Genomic DNA, 18,216 nt, shown 5'->3' with positions numbered 1-18,216 from the left:
CACTGAAGGTTCCCCGAGCGGCTCTGTGGTGGGACTGTGGAGGCAAAATATAGAGACCCACCCTCCCTCCAGATTGGAGAGGGATATGTGCAATTGTACAATTGGCAATTCCATTTACCCTGGCATTTGAGAAGGAAAAGATAGGAGGGAAAAAGGGAAGGGGTAAGAGATTACTGTTAGACACTTCTTTCGATGACAGGATTTATCACGATTCTGTAGGAGTCCCGGGGGGGGGGGGGGGTACCTGATGAGTTCAAGGCTCGTAACCAGATTGCAGCAGGCTTTGAGTCAGCTCTCTTCTGGTGGGTAACAATTAATAAAAATATAGATTGGATAAATTACATTTTATATAATCAACAGCGATTTATAAATTATACAAGAGATGCGGTTTAAGGGATATCAGACCAGCTTGATGTGACAAGTGGGATGGCATGGGAAAACAGAATGGCCCTTGAGATGATTCTAGCGGGAAAAGGGTGTGTGTGTGTGATGTTAGGAGGAAGCTGGTGCACCTTTATTCCTAATAACACTGCACCTGATGGTTCAATCACTCGGGCCTTAAGGGGATTGACTCCCTTAGCAGAGGAACTGGCTGAGAATTCAGGAGTAGACACATCTCTCACAGGATGGCTTGAATCCTGGTTTGGAAAATGGAAGGGGGTGGTGGTTTCTATCCTTACTTCCCTGACAGTAGTAGCCGGGGTGTTGGTGGCCACTGGCTGTTGTATCATACCCTGTATACGAGGGCTCACCCAAAGACTGATTGAAACAGCCTTGATGAAACAGATGCCCCTAAAAGGGAGTCAGGCAGAGGAACTTTATTGACGAAATAATGAGGGGATGAGTGAGACCAAGATGGATGAAATCTCCAGAATGATGCTTGTGAATTTTGGGGGTGATGCTTAAAAGAAAAATTGCAGAAGGTAACAAATGGTAATTAAAGAAAAAGGGGAAATTGTGGGATGTGGGAAAACTAGTGTTATTTCTGCAATTCCATTTACTTATACAAAGTAAATGAACTCACACCAGTGTGTAATTGTTTTAGCCAAGAGCTGAGTCAACAAGAATGGAAACTATGTGGAGTAAATACATAATTGTTCTTATATTAGCTAAAATTGTGTGCAAGAATGAAACGTGACTGCAAAACAATGGTAGATATTACAGGGGAATAGATAAGATGCTGTGAGGGGAGGAAGTTCAGCTAGATACGCCTGTACAAACAGGAGGTATAAACATCTGTTTCCCACTTTTACAGAGACACAGGAACAAACCCCAATTAAAAGGGTCATAAGGATCAGGGGAAGGTACAGATGGAGGGAGTAGATAATGGTGAAGAAAGAATATGCCGAACAATGACCTACAGCAGGATGAGGTCAAATGGCCTGAGGCCAGAAATAAGCATTTTATCACAGACAAGGCCGGATAAGGCAAGAGATAAACAGGGGTAATGGGGGCCGGTCTTAGGGAAGTGGAAGATGTAAACAGAGGAGGAGCAATGTAAAACAAAGGAAACCAAATTATATAAAGATTGTGTATTAATTGAATTTGGGATGTGTGTATGTCCCTTGCCTTGTAGACACTGGACATCACGCCCTCTTGCAAGAGTAAAATAAAGGACACTACTGATTCAGATTTTGTCTCGGACTGCAATTATTGAAGTGTGTGAGCTTTGTTTCTCATAGTTCCAGACCCTAACCCCTGGATTAATCCGGCCAACCCCACACTGTCAGGCACTGTGTTCCAGACCCTAACCCCTGGATTAATCTGGCCTATCCCACTTTCTCAGGCACTGTGTTCCAGACCCTAACCACTGGATTAACCCGGCCAACCCCACATTCTCTGGCACTGTATTCCAGACACTAAACCCTGGATTAATCCAACCTATCCCACTCTCTCAGGCACTGTCTTCTCAACCCTAACCATTGGATTAATCCAGCACACCCACACTCGCAGACACCGCATTCCAGAACCTACGTCCTGGATTAATCCGGCCTATCCCAAACATTCTCAGACACTGTGTTCCAGACCCTAGCCCCTGGATTAATCCGGCCTATCCCACAATCTCAGACATTGTATTCCAGAATGTAACCCCTGGATTGACCGGACCTATCCCACAGTCTCAGACACTGTATTCCAGACACTAACCCCTGGATTAATCCGACCAAACCCACATTCTCAAGCACTATGTTCCAGATCCTAACCCCTGGATTAATCCAACCTATCCCACTCTCTCAGGAACTGTGTTCCAGTCCCTAACTCATGGATTAGTCCGGCCTATCCCACTCTCTCAGGCACTGTGTTCCAGACTCTATTCCCTGTATTAATCCTGCCTATCCTACTCTCTCAGGCACTTTGTTGCAGACACTAAACTCTGGATTAATCTGGCCTATCCAACAATGTCAGACACTCTGTTCCAGTCCCTAACCCCTGGATTAATCCAGCCTATCCCACTCTCTCAGGCACTGTGTTCCAGACCCTAACCACTGGATTAATCCGGCCTATCCCACTCTCTCAGGCACTGTGTTCCAGACTCTAACCCCTTGATTAATCCGACCAATCACACACACTCAGACATTGTATTCCAGAATGTAACCCCTGGATTGACCGGGCCTATCCCACACTCTCAGACATTGTATTCCAGACACTAACCCCTGGATTAATCTGGCCTATCCCACACTCTCAGACACTGTGTTCTAGGACCTAACCCCTGGATTAATCTGGCCTATCACACACTGTCAGACACTGTTCCAGACCCTAACCCCTGGATTGACCCGGCCTCCAACACACTCTTAGACACTGTGTTTCAGATCTAATCCCTGGATTTTGCGGCCTCCCCCAGACTCTCAGGCACTGTGTTCGAGACCCTAAACCCAGGATTAATCTGGCCCATTCCACACTCTGATGCACTGTGATGCAGACTCTAACCCCTGGATTAATCCGGCCTATCCCACAGTCTCAGGGACTGTGTTCCAGACCCTAATGCCTGGATTAATCCGGCCTATCCCACACTCCCAGGTACTTTGTTCCAGACTCTAACCCCGAGATTGAATCGGCCTTCCCCACACTTTCCGGAACTTTGTGCCAGACCCTAACCCCAGGATTAATCCTGCCTATCCTACTCCCGCACTGTATTCCAGACACTAACCCCTGGATTAATCCGGCCTACGCCACTCTCTCAGGCACTGTGTTCAACACACTAAACCCTGGAGTAATCCAGTCTATCCCACATTTACAGGCACTGTATTCCAGACACTAACCCCAGGATTGACCCGGCCTATCCCACACTCTTAGACACTGTGTTCCAGACCCTAACTCATGCATTAACCCAGCCTATCCCACACTCTCAAATGCTGTGTTCCAGACCTTAACACCTGGATTAATCCGGCCTATCCCTCACGCTCAGACATTCTATTCCAGACCCTAACCCCTGGATTAATTCGACCACTCCCACACTCTCAAGCACTATGTTCCAGTCCCTAACCCCTGGATTGATCCGACCTATCCCACTCTCTCAAACACTGCGTTCCAGACCCTAACTCCTGGAATATTCCGGCCTATCCCACACTCACACACTGTGTTCCAGACGCTAACCCCTGTATTAATCCGGTCTATCCCATAAACTCAGACAATGTGTTCCAAACCCTAACCCCTGGATTGACCCGGCCTCCCCAAACTCTCTGACACTGTGTTCCAGACCCTAACCCCTGGATTGACCCGGCCACCCCAAACTCTCTGACACTGTGTTCTAGACCCTAACCCCTGGATTGACCCGGCCACCCTAAACTCTCTGACACTGTGTTCCAGACCCTAACCCCTGGATTAATCTGGCCTGTCCCACGCTCGCAGACACTATGTTCCAGACCCTAACCCTTGGATTGAATCTGCCTTCCCCACACTCTCCGGCACTTTGTTCCAGTCTCTCACCCCTGGATTAATCCGGCCTATCCCACACTCTCAGACACATGTGTTCCAGACCCTAACCCCTGGATTATTCCAGCCTATCACACACTCTCAAGCACTGTGTTCCAGACACTAACCCCTGTTTTAATCCCTCCTGTCCCTCTCTCTCAGGCACTGTGTGCCAGACTCTAAAGCCTGGATTAATCCGGCCTATCCGACATTATCAGGCACTGTGTTCCAGACCGTAACCCCTGGATTAATCCGGCCTATCTCAAATTCTCAGACACTGTATTCCAAACCCTAAACCCTGGATAAATCTGGCCTCCCCCATACTCTCAGATATTGTATACCAGAGCCTAACCCCTGGATTAATCCGGCCAATCCCACACTCTCAGACACTGTGTTCCAGGCCCTAAAACCTGGATTAATCTGGCCTCCCCCATACTCTCAGATATTGTATACCAGACCCTAACCCCTGGATTAATCCGGCCAATCCCACGCTCGCAGACACTATGTTCCAGACCCTAACCCTTGGATTGAATCTGCCTTCCCCACACTCTCCGGCACTTTGTTCCAGTCTCTCACCCCTGGATTAATCCGGCCGACCCCACACTCTCAGGCACTGTGTTCCAGACCCTAACCACTGGATTATTCCAGCCTATCCCACACTCTCAGACACTGTGTTCCAGACCCTAACCACTGGATTATTCCAGCCAATCCCACACTCTCAGACACTGTGTTCCAGGCCCTAAAACCTGGATTAATCCGGCCTATCCCACAATCTCAGACACTGTGTTCCAGAATGTAACCCCTGGATTGACCGGGCCTATCCCACACTCTCAGACACTGTATTCCAAACACTAACCCCTGGATTAATCCGGCCTATCCCACACTCTCAGACACTGTATTCCAGAAACTAACCCCTGGATTAATCCGACCAAACCCACAGTCTCAAGCACTATGTTCCAGATCCTAACCCCTGGATTAATCCGACCTATCCCACTCTCTCAGGAACTGTGTTCCAGACACTAACTGCTGGATTAGTCCGGCCTATCCCACTCTCTCAGGCACTGTGTTCCAGACCCGATTCCCTGTATTAATCCGACCTATCCCACTCTCTCAGGAACTGTGTTCCAGTCCCTAACTCCTGGATTAATCCAGCCTATCCCACACCCTCGGGCACTGTGTACTGACCCTAACCCCTGGATTAATTTAGCCTAACCCACACTCTCTCAAAGTGTATTCCAGACAACAAACCCTGGATTAATCCGACCTATCCTACTCTCTCAAGCACTGCTTTCCAGACCCTAACTCCTGGAATATTCCGGCCTATCCTACACTCACACACTGTGTTCCAGACCCTAACCCATGGATTAATCCGGTCTATCCCTTAAACTCAGACATTGTATTCCAGACCCTAACCCCTGGATTGACCCGGCCACCCCAAATCTCTGACACGGTGTTCCAGACCCTAACCCATGGATTAATCCAGCCAATACACACTCTCAGGCACTGTGTTCCAGACCCTAACGTCTGGATTAATCCCGCCTATTCCACACTCTCAGATACTGTATTCCAGAGCCTAGCCCTTGGATAAATCTGGCCTATCCCACACCCTCAGACCCATGTTCCAGACACTAATCCCTGGATTATTCCGACCTACGCCACTCTCACAAGTACTATAATCCAGACACAAACCCCTGGATTAATCCAGCCTATCCCACATTCTCAGGCACTGTGTTCCCAACCCTAACCCCTGGATTAATCTGGCCTATCCCACACTCTCAGGCACAGTGTTCCAGACCCTATTTCCTGTATTAATCCGGCCTATCCCACTCTCTCAGACACTGTTTTCTAGAACCTAACCCTTGGATTAATCCAGCCTATCCCACTCTCTCAGGCACTGTGTTCCAGACTCTAACCCCTTGATTAATCCGACAAATGCCACACTCTCAGACATTTTGTTCTAGAATGTAACCCCTGGATTGACCGGGCCTATCCCACACTCTCAGACATTGTATTCCAGACCCTAACTCCTGGATTAATCTGGCCTATCCCACATTCTCAGACATTGTATTCCAGACCCTAACCCTTGGATTAATCTGGCCTATCCCACACTCTCAGACACTGTGTTCTACGACCTAACCCCTGGATTAATCTGGCCTATCACACACTGTCAGACACTGTTCCAGACCCTAACCCCTGGATTGACCCAGCCTCCAACACACTCTTAGACACTGTGTTTCAGATCTAATCCCTGGATTTTGCGGCCTCCCCCAGACTCTCAGGCACTGTGTTCGAGACCCTAAACCCAGGATTAATCTGGCCCATTCCACACTCTGATGCACTGTGATGCAGACCCTAACCCCTGGATTAATCCGGCCTATCCCACAGTCTCAGGGACTGTGTTCCAGACACTAACCATTGGATTGACCCGGCCTATCCCACACTCTCAGACACTGTTCCAGACCCTAACCCCTGGATTATTCCGTCCTACCCCACACTCTCAGACACTGTGTTCCAGACCCTAATGCCTGGATTAATCCGGCCTATCCCACACTCCCAGGTACTTTGTTCCAGACTCTAACCCCGAGATTGAATCGGCCTTCCCCACACTTTCTGGAACTTTGTGCCAGACCCTAACCCCAGGATTAATCCTGCCTATCCTACTCCCGCACTGTATTCCAGACACTAACCCCTGGATTAATCCGGCCGACCCCACACTCTCAGGCACTGAGTTCCAGACCCTAACCACTGGATTATTCCAGCCTATCCCACACTCTCAGACACTGTGTTCCAGGCCCTAAAACCTGGATTAATTTGGCCTATCCCACAATCTCAGACATTGTATTCCAGAATGTAACCCCTGGATTGACCGGGCCTATCCCACACTCTCAGACACTGTATTCCAAACACTAACCCCTGGATTAATCCGACCAAACCCACACTCTCAAGCACTATGTTCCAGATCCTAACCCCTGGATTAATCCGACCTATCCCACTCTCTCAGGAACTGTGTTCCAGACACTAACTGCTGGATTAGTCCGGCCTATCCCACTCTCTCAGGCACTGTGTTCCAGACCCTATTCCCTGTATTAATCCAGCCTATCCTACTCTCACAGGCACTTTGTTGCAGACACTAAACTCTGGATTAATCCGGCCTATCCAACAATGTCAGACACTGTGTTCCAGTCCCTAACTCCTGGATTAATCCAGCCTATCCCACTCTCTCAGGCACTGTGTTCCAGACCCTAACCACTGGATTGACCCTGCCTATCCCACACCCTCGGGCACTGTGTACTGACCCTAACCCCTGGATTAATTTAGCCTAACCCACACTCTCTCAAAGTGTATTCCAGACAACAAACCCTGGATTAATCCGACCTATCCTACTCTCTCAAGCACTGCTTTCCAGACCCTAACTCCTGGAATATTCCGGCCTATCCCACACTCACACACTGTGTTCCAGACCCTAACCCATGGATTAATCCAGTCTATCCCTTAAACTAAGACATTGTATTCCAGACCCTAACCCCTGGATTGACCCGGCCACCCCAAATCTCTGACACGGTGTTCCAGACCCTAACCCATGGATTAATCCAGCCAATACACACTCTCAGGCACTGTGTTCCAGACCCTAACGTCTGGATTAATCCCGCCTATTCCACACTCTCAGATACTGTATTCCAGAGACTAGCCCTTGGATAAATCTGGCCTATCCCACACCCTCAGACCCATGTTCCAGACACTAATCCCTGGATTATTCCGACCTACGCCACTCTCACAAGTACTATAATCCAGACACAAACCCCTGGATTAATCCAGCCTATCCCACATTCTCAGACACTGTGTTCCCAAGCCTAACCCCTGGATTAATCTGGCCTATCCCACACTCTCAGGCACAGTGTTCCAGACCCTATTTCCTGTATTAATCCGGCCTATCCCACTCTCTCAGACACTGTTTTCCAGAACCTAACCCTTGGATTAATCCAGCCTATCCCACTCTCTCAGGCACTGTGTTCCAGACTCTAACCCCTTGATTAATCCGACAAATCCCACACTCTCAGACATTTTGTTCCAGAATGTAACCCCTGGATTGACCGGGCCTATCCCACACTCTCAGACATTGTATTCCAGACCCTAACTCTTGGATTAATCTGGCCTATCCCACATTCTCAGACATTGTATTCCAGACCCTAACCCTTGGATTAATCTGGCCTATCCCACACTCTCAGACACTGTGTTCTACGACCTAACCCCTGGATTAATCTGGCCTATCACACACTGTCAGACACTGTTCCAGACCCTAACCCCTGGATTGACCCGGCCTCCAACACACTCTTAGACACTGTGTTTCAGATCTAATCTCTGGATTTTGCGGCCTCCCCCAGACTCTCAGGCACTGTGTTCGAGACCCTAAACCCAGGATTAATCTGACCCATTCCTCACTCTGATGCACTGTGATGCAGACCCTAACCCCCGGATTAATCCGGCCTATCCCACAGTCTCAGGGACTGTGTTCCAGACACTAACCATTGGATTGACCCGGCCTATCCCACACTCTCAGACACTGTGTTCCAGACCCGAACCCCTGGATTAATCCGGCCTATCCCACACTCTCAGGGACTGTGTTCCAGACCCTAATGCCTGGATTAATCCGGCCTATCCCACACTCCCAGGTACTTTGTTCCAGACTCTAACCCCGAGATTGAATCGGCCTTCCCCACACTTTCCGGAACTTTGTGCCAGACCCTAACCCCAGGATTAATCCTGCCTATCCTACTCCCGCACTGTATTCCAGACACTAACCCCTGGATTAATCCGGCCTACGCCACTCTCTCAGGCACTGTGTTCAACACACTAAGCCCAGGAGTAATCCAGTCTATCCCACATTTACAGGCACTGTATTCCAGACACTAACCCCAGGATTGACCCGGCCTATCCCACACTCTTAGACACTGTGTTCCAGACCCTAACTCATGCATTAACCCAGCCTATCCCACACTCTCAAATGCTGTGTTCCAGACCTTAACACCTGGATTAATCCGGCCTATCCCTCACGCTCAGACATTCTGTTCCAGACCCTAACCCCTGGATTAATTCGACCACTCCCACACTCCCAAGCACTATGTTCCAGTCCCTAACCCCTGGATTGATCCGACCTATCCCACTCTCTCAAACACTGCGTTCCAGACCCTAACTCCTGGAATATTCCGGCCTATCCCACACTCACACACTGTGTTCCAGACGCTAACCCCTGTATTAGTCCGGTCTATCCCATAAACTCAGACAATGTATTCCCGACCCTAACCTCTGGATTGACCCGGCCACCCCAAACTCTCTGACACTGTGTTCCAGACCCTAACCCCTGGATTGACCCGGCCACCCCAAACTCTCTGACACTGTGTTCCAGACCCTAACCCCTGGATTGACCCGGCCACCCCAAACTCTCTGACACTGTGTTCTAGACCCTAACCCCTGGATTGACCGGGCCACCCCAAACTCTCTGACACTGTGTTCCAGACCCTAACCCCTGGATTAATCTGGCCTGTCCCACGCTCGCAGACACTATGTTCCAGACCCTAACCCTTGGATTGAATCTGCCTTCCCCACACTCTCCGGCACTTTGTTCCAGTCTCTCACCCCTGGATTAATCCGGCCTATCCCACACTCTCAGACACATGTGTTCCAGACCCTAACCCCTGGATTATTGCAGCCTATCACACACTCTCAAGCACTGTGTTCCAGACACTAACCCCTGTTTTAATCCCTCCTGTCCCTCTCTCTCAGGCACTGTGTGCCAGACTCTAAAGCCTGGATTAATCCGGCCTATCCGACATTATCAGGCACTGTGTTCCAGACCGTAACCCCTGGATTAATCCGGCCTATCTCACATTCTCAGACACTGTATTCCAAACCCTAAACCCTGGATAAATCTGGCCTCCCCCATACTCTCAGATATTGTATACCAGAGCCTAACCCCTGGATTAATCCGGCCAATCCCACACTCTCAGACACTGTGTTCCAGGCCCTAAAACCTGGATTAATCTGGCCTCCCCCATACTCTCAGATATTGTATACCAGAGCCTAACCCTTGGATTAATCCGGCCTATCCCACGCTCACAGACACTATGTTCCAGACCCTAACCCTTGGATTGAATCTGCCTTCCCCACACTCTCCGGCACTTTGTTCCAGTCTCTCACCCCTGGATTAATCCGGCCGACCCCACACTCTCAGGCACTGTGTTCCAGACCCTAACCACTGGATTATTCCAGCCTATCCCACACTCTCAGACACTGTGTTCCAGGCCCTAAAGCCTGGATTAATCCGGCCTAACCCACAATCTCAGACATTGTATTCCAGAATGTAACCCCTGGATTGACCGGGCCTATCCCACACTCTCAGACACTGTATTCCAAACACTAACCCCTGGATTAATCCGGCCTATCCCACACTCTCAGACACTGTATTCCAGAAACTAACCCCTGGATTAATCCGACCAAACCCACACTCTCAAGCACTATGTTCCAGATCCTAACCCCTGGATTAATCCGACCTATCCCACTCTCTCAGGAACTGTGTTCCAGACACTAACTGCTGGATTAGTCCGGCCTATCCCACTCTCTCAGGCACTGTGTTCCAGACCCGATTCCCTGTATTAATCCGGCCTATCCTACTCTCTCAGGCACTTTGTTGCAGACACTAAACTCTGGATTAATCCGGCCTATCCAACAATGTCAGACACTGTGTTCCAGTCCCTAACCCCTGGATTAATCCAGCCTATCCCACTCTCTCAGGCACTGTGTTCCAGACCCTAACTCCTGGATTAATCCAGCCTATCCAACTCTCTCAGGCACTGTGTTCCAGACCCTAACCACTGGATTGACCCTGCCTATCCCACACCCTCGGGCACTGTGTACTGACCCTAACCCCTGGATTAATTTAGCCTAACCCACACTCTCTCAAAGTGTATTCCAGACAACAAACCCTGGATTAATCCGACCTATCCTACTCTCTCAAGCACTGCTTTCCAGACCCTAACTCCTGGAATATTCCGGCCTATCCTACACTCACACACTGTGTTCCAGACCCTAACCCATGGATTAATCCGGTCTATCCCTTAAACTCAGACATTGTATTCCAGACCCTAACCCCTGGATTGACCCGGCCACCCCAAATCTCTGACACGGTGTTCCAGACCCTAACCCATGGATTAATCCAGCCAATACACACTCTCAGGCACTGTGTTCCAGACCCTAACGTCTGGATTAATCCCGCCTATTCCACACTCTCAGATACTGTATTCCAGAGACTAGCCCTTGGATAAATCTGGCCTATCCCACACCCTCAGACCCATGTTCCAGACACAAACCCCTGGATTAATCCAGCCTATCCCACATTCTCAGGCACTGTGTTCCCAACCCTAACCCCTGGATTAATCTGGCCTATCCCACACTCTCAGGCACAGTGTTCCAGACCCTATTTCCTGTATTAATCCGGCCTATCCCACTCTCTCAGACACTGTTTTCCAGAACCTAACCCTTGGATTAATCCAGCCTATCCCACTCTCTCAGGCACTGTGTTCCAGACTCTAACACCTTGATTAATCCGACAAATCCCACACTCTCAGACATTTTGTTCCAGAATGTAACCCCTGGATTGACCGGGCCTATCCCACACTCTCAGACATTGTATTCCAGACCCTAACCCTTGGATTAATCTGGCCTATCCCACATTCTCAGACATTGTATTCCAGACCCTAACCCTTGGATTAATCCGGCCTATCCCACACTCTCAGACACTGTGTTCTAGGACCTAACCCCTGGATTAATCTGGCCTATCCCACACTCTCAGACACTGTGTTCCAGACCCTAATGCCTGGATTAATCCGGCCTATCCCACACTCCCAGGTACTTTGTTCCAGACTCTAACCCCGAGATTGAATCGGCCTTCCCCACACTTTCCGGAACTTTGTGCCAGACCCTAACCCCAGGATTAATCCTGCCTATCCTACTCCCGCACTGTGTTCCAGACACTAACCCCTGGATTAATCCGGCCTACGCCACTCTCTCAGGCACTGAGTTCCAGACCCTAACCCCTGGATTAATCCAGCCTACGCCACTCTCTCAGGCACTGTGTTCAACACACTAAGCCCTGGAGTAATCCAGTCTATCCCACATTTACAGGCACTGTATTCCAGACACTAACCCCAGGATTGACCCGGCCTATCCCACACTCTTAGACACTGTGTTCCAGACCCTAACTCATGCATTAACCCAGCCTATCCCACACTCTCAAATGCTGTGTTCCAGACCTTAACACCTGGATTAATCCGGCCTATCCCTCACGCTCAGACATTCTGTTCCAGACCCTAACCCCTGGATTAATTCGACCACTCCCACACTCTCAAGCACTATGTTCCAGTCCCTAACCCCTGGATTGATCCGACCTATCCCACTCTCTCAAACACTGCGTTCCAGACCCTAACTCCTGGAATATTCCGGCCTATCCCACACTCACACACTGTGTTCCAGACGCTAACCCCTGTATTAATCCGGTCTATCCCATAAACTCAGACAATGTATTCCCGACCCTAACCCCTGGATTGACCCGGCCACCCCAAACTCTCTGACACTGTGTTCCAGACCCTAACCCCTGGATTGACCCGGCCACCCCAAACTCTCTGACACTGTGTTCTAGACCCTAACCCCTGGATTGACCCGGCCACCCTAAACTGTCTGACACTGTGTTCCAGACCCTAACCCCTGGATTAATCTGGCCTGTCCCACGCTCGCAGACACTATGTTCCAGACCCTAACCCTTGGATTGAATCTGCCTTCCCCACACTCTCCGGCACTTTGTTCCAGTCTCTCACCCCTGGATTAATCCGGCCTATCCCACACTCTCAGGCACTGTGTTCCAGACCCTAACCCCTGGATTATTCCAGCCTATCACACACTCTCAAGCACTGTGTTCCAGACACTAACCCCTGTTTTAATCCCTCCTGTCCCTCTCTCTCAGGCACTGTGTGCCAGACTCTAAAGCCTGGATTAATCCGGCCTATCCGACATTATCAGGCACTGTGTTCCAGACCGTAACCCCTGGATTAATCCGGCCTATCTCACATTCTCAGACACTGTATTCCAAACCCTAAACCCTGGATAAATCTGGCCTCCCCCATACTCTCAGATATTGTATACCAGAGCCTAACCCCTGGATTAATCCGGCCTATCCCACACTCTCAGACACTGTGTTCCAGGCCCTAAAACCTGGATTAATCTGGCCTCCCCCATACTCTCAGATATTGTATACCAGAGCCTAACCCCTGGATTAATCTGGCCTGTCCCACGCTCACAGACACTATGTTCCAGACCCTAACCCTTGGATTGAATCTGCCTTCCCCACACTCTCCGGCACTTTGTTCCAGTCTCTCACCCCTGGATTAATCCGGCCGACCCCACACTCTCAGGCACTGTGTTCCAGACCCTAACCACTGGATTATTCCAGCCTATCCCACATTCTCAGACACTGTGTTCCAGACCCTAGCCCCTGGATTAATCCGGCCTATCCCACAATCTCAGACATTGTATTCCAGAATGTAACCCCTGGATTGACCGGGCCTATCCCACACTCTCAGACACTGTATTCCAAACACTAACCCCTGGATTAATCCGGCCGACCCCACACTCTCAGGCACTGTGTTCCAGACCCTAACCACTGGATTATTCCAGCCTATCCTACACTCTCAGACACTGTGTTCCAGACCCTAGCCCCTGGATTAATCCGGCCTATCCCACAATCTCAGACATTGTATTCCAGAATGTAACCCCTGGATTGACCGGGCCTATCCCACACTCTCAGACACTGTATTCCAAACACTAACCCCTGGATTAATCCGGCCTATCCCACACTCTCAGGCACTGTATTCCAAACACTAACCCCTGGATTAATCCGGCCTATCCCACACTCTCAGACACTCTATTCCAAACACTAACCCCTGGATTAATCCGGCCTATCCCACACTCTCAGACACTGTATTCCAAACACTAACCCCAAGATTAATCCGGCCTATCCCATACTCCCAGACAATGTAACCAGACTCTAGCCCCCGGATTAATTTGGCGTATCCCACAATTTCCGGCACTTTGTTCCAGACCCTGACCCCTGGATTGACCCGCTCTCCCCACACTCTCAGACACTGTATTCCAGACACTAACCCCTGGATTACGCTGGCCTATCCCACACTCTCAGACACTGTGTTCCAGATCCTAACACCTGGATTAATCCGGGCTATCCCAAACATTCTCGGACACTGTGTTCTAGACCCTAACCCCTGGATTAATCCGAACAATCCCACACTCTCTGACATTGTGTTCCAGAACGTAACCCGTGGATAGACCAGGCCTATCCCACACTGTCAGACACTGTGTTCCAGACCCTATCTCCTGGATTAATCCGGCCTATCCCACACTCTCAGACACTGTGTTCCAGGCCCTAAAACCTGGATTAATCCGGCCTATCCCCCACTGTCAGACACTGTGTTCCAGACCCGATCTCCTGGATTAACCCGGCCCATCCCACACTCTCAGACACTGTGTTCCAGACCCTAACCCCTGGATTAATCCGACCAACCCCATACTCTCAAGCACTGTGTTCCAGACACTAATTGCTGGATTAATCCGGCCTATGCCACTCTCTCAGGTACTGTGTTCCACAGCCTATTCCCTGTATCAATCCTGCCTATCCCAAACTCTCAGGCACTGTTTTCCAAACCATAACCACTGGATTAATCCGACCTATTCCACTCTCTCAGGCACTGTGTTCCAGACACTAACTGCTGGATAAATCCGACCTATTCCACTCTCTCAGGCACTGTATTCCAGACCCTAACCACTGGATTATTCCAGCCTATCACACACTCTCAAGCACTGTGTTCCAGACCGTAAATCCTGGATTAATCCCTCCTGTCCCTCTCTCTCAGACACTGTGTTCCAGACTCTAAAGCCTGGATTAATCTGGCCTATCCGACACTGTCAGACACTGTGTACCAGACCGTAACCCCTGGATTAATCCGGCCTATCCCACACTCTCACGCACGGTGTTCCAAACCCTAACCCCTGGAGTAATCTGGCCTTCCCCTCCCTCTCAGAAACCGTGATCCAGACCCTAACCCCTGGATTAATCTGGCCTATCCCACTCTCTCAGGCACTGTGTTCCAGACCCTAACCACTGGATTAATACGGCCTATCCCACACTCTCAGACACATGTGTTCCAGACCAAAACCCTGGAATATTCCAGCCTACCTCACACTCTCAGACACTGTGTTCCAGACCCTAACACATGGATTAATCCGGCCTATCCCACATTCTCAGGCACTGTATTCCAGACACTAACCCCAGGATTGACCCGGCCTATCTCACACTCCTGGAATATTCCGAGCTATCCCACACTCACTCACTGTGTTCCCGATGCTAACCCCGGATTAATCCGGTGTATCCCATAAATTCAGACAATGTATTCCACATCCTAACCCCTGGATTGACCCGGCCACCCCAAACTCTCTGACACTGTGTTCCAGACCCTAACTCCTGGATTAATCCGGCCTCCCCATACCCTCAGATACTGTTCCAGACCCTAACCCCTGGATTAATCCAGCCTATCCACTCTCTCAGACAATGTATTCCAGAACCCTAACCCCTGGATTAATCCGGCCTATCCCACAATCTCCGGCACTTTGTTCCAGACCCTAACCACTGGATTGACCCGCTCTCCCCATATTCTCAGACACTGTGTTCCAGACGCTAACCCCTGGATTACATTGGCCTATGCCACACTGTCACATACTGTTGTCCAGACCCTAATACCTGGATTAATCTGGTTTATCCCAAACATTCTCGGACACAGTGTTCTAGACCCTACCCCTGGATTGACCCGGCCACCGCAAACTCTCTGACACTGTATTCCAGACCATAACCCCTGGATTAATCCGGCCTAACCCACACTCTCAGGCACTGTATTCCAGACACCAACCCCTGGATTAATCCGAACTATCCCACTCTCTCAAGCACTGTGTTCCAGACCCTAACTCCTGGAATATTCCGGCCTATCCCACACTCACTCAATGTGTTCCAGACCCTAACCCCTGGATTAATCCAGCCAACCCCACATTCTCAGGCACTGTGTTCCAGACACTAAACCCTGGATTAATCCAACCTATCCCACTCTCTCAGGCACTGTCTTCTCAACCCTAACCATTGGATTAATCCGGCACTCCCACACTCGCAGACACCGCATTCCAGAACCTACGTCCTGGATTAACCCGGTCCATCCCACACTCTCACGCACTGTGTTCCAGACCCTAACCCCTGGATTAATCCGGCCTATCCCACACTGTCAGACACTGTGTTCCAGACACTAACCCTTGGATTAATCCGGCCTATCCCACACTCTCAGACACTGTGTTCCAGACCCTAAACCCTGGATTACTCCGGCCTATCCCACACTCTCAGACACTCTGTTCCAGACACTAACCCCTGGATTAATCCGGCCTATCCCACACTCTCAGACACTGTGTTCCAGGACCTAAAACCTGGATTAATCCGGTATATCCCACACTCTCAGACACTGTATTCCAGACCCTAACTCCTGGATTAAGCCGGCCCATCCCACACTCTCAGACACTGTGTTCCAGACACTAACCCCTGGATTAATCCGACCAACCCCACACTCTCAAGCACTGTGTTCCAGACACTAATTGCTGGATTAATCCGGCCTATCCCACTCTCTCTGGCACTCTGTTCCAGACCCTAATCTCTGTATTAATCCTGCCTATCCCACACTCTCACACACTGTGTTCCACACCCTAACCCCTGGATTAAAATGGCCTATCCCACACTCTCCGGCACTGTGTTCCAGACCCTAACCCCTGGATTAGTCCAGCCTACCCCACACTCTCGGACACTGTGTTCCAGACCCTAACCACTGGATTAATCTGGCCTATCCCACTCTCTCAGGCACTGTATTCCAACACTAAACCCTGGATTAATCCAACCTATTCCTCTCTCTCAGGCACTGTCTTCTCAACCCTAACCATTGGATTAATCCGGCCTATCCCACACTCTCAGACACTGTGTTCCAGACCCTAACCCCTGGATTAATCCAGCCTAACCCACACTCTCAAGCACTGTGTTCCAGACCCTAACCCATGGATTAATCCAGCCTATCCCACACTCTCAGGCACTGTCTTCCAGACCCTAACCACTGGATTAATCCAGCCAACCCCACATTCTCTGGCACTGTATTCCGACACTAAACCCTGGATTAATCCAACCTATCCCACTCTCTCAGGCACTGTCTTCTCAACCCTAACCATTGGATTAATCTGGCACACCCACACTCGCAGACACCGCATTCCAGAACCTACGTCCTGGATTAATCCGGCCTATCCAACACTGTCAGACAATGTGTTCCAGACCCTAACTCTTGGATTGACCCGGCCTATTCCACACACTCAGACACGCTCTTCCAGACCCTAACCCCTGGATTATTCCGGCCTCCCCCACACTCTCGGACTCTGTGTTCCAGACCCTAACCCCTGGATTAATTCATCCTCCCCCTACACTCTCAGACGTTGTGTTCCAGACCCTAACTCATGCATTACTCCAGCCTATCCCACTCTCTCAAATGCTGTGTTTCAATCCTAAACACCAGGATTAATCCGGCCTATCCCTCACACTCAGACATTCTGTTCCAGACCCTAACCCCTGGATTGACCTGGTGTCCTCACACTCTCAGACACTGTATTCCAGACACCAACCCCTGGATTAATCTGGCCTATCCTACTCTCTCAAGCACTGTGTTCCAGACCCTAACCCCTGCATTAATCCAGCCTAACCCACACTCTCTGGCACTGTATTCCAGACAACAAACCCTGGATTAATCTGAACTATCCTACTCTCTCAAGCACTGCATTCCAGACCCTAACTCCTGGAATATTCCGGCCGATCCCACATTCACACACTGTGTTCCAGACCCTAACCCCTGGATTGACCCGGCCTCCCCAAACTCTCTGACACCGTGTTCCAGACCCTAACCCCTGGATTGACCCGGCCACCCCAAACTCCCTGACACTGTGTTCCAGTCCCTAACCCATGGATTAATCCAGCCAATATACACTCTCAGGCACTGTGTTCCAGACCCTAACGTCTGGATTAATCCCGCCTGTTCCACACTCTCAGACACTGTATTCCAGAGCCTAGCCCTTGGATAAATCTGGCCTATCCCACACCCTCAGACCCATGTTCCAGACACTAAT

This window comes from Chiloscyllium punctatum, chromosome 52, assembly GCF_047496795.1.
Source record: "Chiloscyllium punctatum isolate Juve2018m chromosome 52, sChiPun1.3, whole genome shotgun sequence".
Lineage (NCBI taxonomy): Eukaryota > Metazoa > Chordata > Chondrichthyes > Orectolobiformes > Hemiscylliidae > Chiloscyllium > Chiloscyllium punctatum.
The sequence above is the reverse complement of the archived record's forward strand: the minus strand, read 5'-3'. Positions refer to the sequence as shown.